The sequence below is a fragment of the Lutra lutra genome, chromosome 1 (assembly GCF_902655055.1).
Source record: "Lutra lutra chromosome 1, mLutLut1.2, whole genome shotgun sequence".
Lineage (NCBI taxonomy): Eukaryota > Metazoa > Chordata > Mammalia > Carnivora > Mustelidae > Lutra > Lutra lutra.
In genome coordinates, this window is record NC_062278.1 from 181,303,560 (window position 1) to 181,307,607 (window position 4,048).

The 4,048-nt window shown below is 37.5% G+C and overlaps 1 pseudogene; it reads right to left on the minus strand.

Moving 5' to 3' along the window:
* Positions 1-1,026: 1,026 nt before the first annotated feature.
* On the minus strand, positions 1,027-2,274 carry LOC125104951 (phosphoglycerate kinase 1-like; annotated as a pseudogene).
* Positions 2,275-4,048: the final 1,774 nt, after the last annotated feature.

Sequence of the window (4,048 nt, forward strand, 5' to 3'; positions counted from 1 at the left end):
ATATTTTGATGACGCTGTGAAAAACATTTTTATAAATCTTTTTGTGGACATATGTTTTTTACTGATCTTGTGTAAACACTTAAAATGGAATTCCTGGAGGGTGGGATAAAATGTATGTTCAACTTTATAAGAAACTGCAAGACAGTGATTCAAAGTATTTGTTCAATTTTACATTCTCACCAGCATTTATGAAAGTTACAATTGCTAAGGCTCCTGGGTGGCTCAGCCGTTAAGTGTCTCCTTTCAGTTCAGATCATGATCCCAGGGTCCTGGAATCGAGCCCTGTGTCGGGCTCCCTGCTCAGTGGGGAACATGCTTCTCCCTCTCCCACTCCCCCTGCTTGTGTTCCCTCTCACTGTCTCTGTCAAATAAATAAACAGGATCTTAAAAAAAAAAAAGATAAAGAAAGAAAGAATGAAAATAAAAAAGTTACAGTTGCTCCACAACCTTGCCAACAATTATCACTGTCACTCTTAACCATTTTCCATTCTAGTGGATGTAAAATTTTATATAACCATTCTTTTCTTGATTTATTTTATTGTATGACAGTTGATATATCATTTGGTTTTCATTAATATTTCTCTGATGATTAGTACAGAGCTTTTTTTTTACATATTTGTGCTTATGGGTCATTCTTTCTTTAAAAAGTTTATTACTTATTTAATAGATCACCATCTTTGTCTCCCTCCCTCCCTATAATTGGGATTTCTTCTTATTTTCATGCTGAGTAATGAAACAATGACAAAACTAATCAGAATGAGGTACTTCAAAAAGAGAAACTAACACAGCTCATTTTCTTTTAACAGGCAAAATATAAATATATGCATTCTAGAATGCGCAAAGGTTTAGTTACTAAAAACTTCAAATGAGACCTTGAAGGATGTAGGCAAATCCAGGGTGCAGTAGAGAAGAGCTGAGATACTGTGTACCTTGTGAAGGGCTCTTGGAACTGCATCTCTTGGCCACTTGCTGAATCCCAACATGGGGGAAGATATTAGCTAATGCCATGTGGAGATGAAATAAGTGCTAAGTTGACTTAGGGGCCCGGGCTGTGCACAGTAACCAAAAGGCAGAAAAATACTGAACATTGCTGAGAGCATCCACCCCCAAGAAGCACTTTACTTTCCAGGAGCTCTAAACTGGTGTCATTCTCAGGGCCCACATAGCTGATATCCTTTGTGTTCCATTTGGCACAGCAAGTAACAATGTCTCCCCACCTATGATGGTGATGCAGCCCCTGGAAATGGCTTTCATTGCCTCATCAATGAGGGCTTTGGTTCCCTGGGCAAAAGATTTGCAACCAAATTCATCCACAGCTCCATTCCACATAATCTTCTTTGTCCAAGCAAGTGTTTCAGGTACTTCTTGCCCCTCTCAGAACCACAGTCTAAGCCCATCGAGCCTGTAGGTATGCCAGAGGGCACAGTGGCTTAGCCAGTCTTGGCATTCTCATCAAACTTGTCAGTAGTGACAAAATCCACAGGTAAGGTAATCTTCACACCATTCTTCTTTGACAATCTGGGCTCTGTCTTCATCAAGCAGAGAAGTGCCAATCTCCATGTTCTTGAGCACCTTAAGGAAAGTAAAAGCCACTCCACCACAAATAATCATCTCACTGACCTTGTCCAGCACATTATCAATCAGCTGGATCTTGTCTGCAACTTTAGCTCTGCCCAGGATGACCAGGAAGGGTTGCTCTGAACTCTCCAAGGCCTTAGCAAAGTAGTTCAACTCCTTCATTATGAAACCTCCAGAGCTGTGGGCTTGGTGAGAAGTGCCCAAAGCATCATTGCCATAGACATCCTCTAGCTTGGAAAGTGAAGCTTGGAAGCCTTCTCTTTTGGCTGGCTCAAATTCAACCCTCTTCTCAGGAGTATCTCTTTCCTTTCCTTCTTCCTCCACATGAAATCAAAGGCTCTCCAGCAGGATGGAAGACTCAGCACCTGGTTCAGCACAAGCTTTCTCTACTTCCAGGTCCACACAGTCCTTCAAGAATGAACATCCTTGCTCAGCAGATATTTGAGTTCTATAGCAACTGGCTCCAAAGTGATTTTCTCCAGCATGGGGACATCATCAGGGCAGCCCTGATGGCTCATAAGAACAATTGACTTGGCTCCATTGTCCAAGCAGATTTGATGCTTGGGATGGCAGCCCTGATTATCTGGTTGTTTGCCATCTGGTTGTTCTCACAGGACTGTTGAAGTCCACTCTCATGTTGACCTGCTTCACCTTCATGTCCAGTTTGTCCAGAGGCAGCTTGTTAGAAAGCAACATCTTGGAATACAGCAGTGGTGAGGCTGAGATCTTAGACAACAAAATTGTTAGTCATATCTCCTTTTACAAAGTATCTTTTCAAAAAAGTTTTGCCCTTTTTATTGGGTTGTCTTTAAAAGACTAATTTGTGGAGTTCTTTCTATATTCTAGATAAAAGCCTTTTGTCAGACTTACACATTTTGTAAGTATTTGGTTTAGTCTCTGGCTTGCTTATTCATTCTCTTAATGATTTCTCTTGATTGAAGTTTTCTTTTTAATACTGATGAAGTTCAAATTATCAATTTTTATAATGCCTGGTGCTTTTTAAATTTTGTTTAATAAATCTTTGCCTACTCAAGGTGACAAAGACAATTTCCTATGTTTTCCTGTAGAAGATTTAGGGTGGTAGACTTTATATTTAGACCATTGCTATATCTTGAAGTAACTTAATTTTAGTGTATGGCATGACATAGAATTGATCCAGCACTATTTGTTTAAAAAGACTTCATTTCTTCTGAATGGATTTAATTTAGTCCCTTGGCTGAAAATAAGTTGACTCTCTAGATAACTTACATCTGTATCTATATCTAAATCTAAACCTTGTATTTGGTTCTACTGATATATTTGTTATTCCTTATACCAATACTATAGTCTTAATTAATGTAGCTTTATAATGGTTATTAAGAGAAGGAATGCATATTTTTTCCATTTTGTTTATTGTAAAAATCCCCTTGTAATTCCATTTTAATTTTAGAACAGTTCATAAATTTTCTTAAAAAAAATCCTTCTGGGATTTTGACTGGGATTGAAATGAATCTGTAGACCTCTGGATGCTTTTAAGATTTACTATTTATATGGACATTGGGGAGGGTACGTGCTATGGTAAGTGCTGTGAAGTGTGTAAACCTGGCGATTCACAGACCTGTAGCCCTGGGGCTAATAATACAATATATGTTTATAAAAAAAAAATTAAAAAAATTTAAAAAATTATTTAAAAATCTACTATTTAAATTTTGTTTTCAATAATTTATGACAGACCACAGTATATATTTTTCTTTGTATCTATGCTGCCTGGGTTTTACAAAATTTTTTCAATGTTGGCCTTAAATTCACTAATTAGTTTTTAAAAATTCTCAGTCACAGTCTTTGCAAATATTGCTTTTGCCTAAGTAACTCTCCTCCAATTCTAAGAATCCAATTACATATTTGTTAAATGTTTATACTATACTCTAATTGTCTGTTATGTTCTCAGGGTCTCCATATTTCTGGAGCTCCTTGTTTCAGTTTGGACATTTTCCTTTGGCCTATCATCTAACTCACTTATTCTTTCTTCAGCTACATCTAATCTGATGCTTAAACTCAACAACTCAGTTTAATAAGATCTCAACTACTGAAATCTTAACTTCAATTATTTTAAGTTCTAGAATTTCCAAATTTCAAATTTTCCTGTTTGCTGCTAAACTTTTCCATCTTGTCACTTAATTTGTTTATATTAATTAATTTAAAAGTTATGTATTTTTATCTAAAAGTTATGTACTTTTTAATATGTGGTTATTCTTTTTTTTTTTTAAAGATTTTATTTATTTATTCGAGAGAGAGAGAGAGAGAGAGAGAGAGAGTGCATGAGCACAGGCAGACAGAGTGGTAGGCAGAGGCAGAGGGAGAAGCAGACTCCCCGCCGAGCAAGGAGCCCGATGTCGGACTCGATCCCAGGACGCTGGGATCATGACCTGAGCCAAAGGCAGCTGCTTAACCAACTGAGCCACCCAGGCATCCCGGTTATTCTCTTGATAAA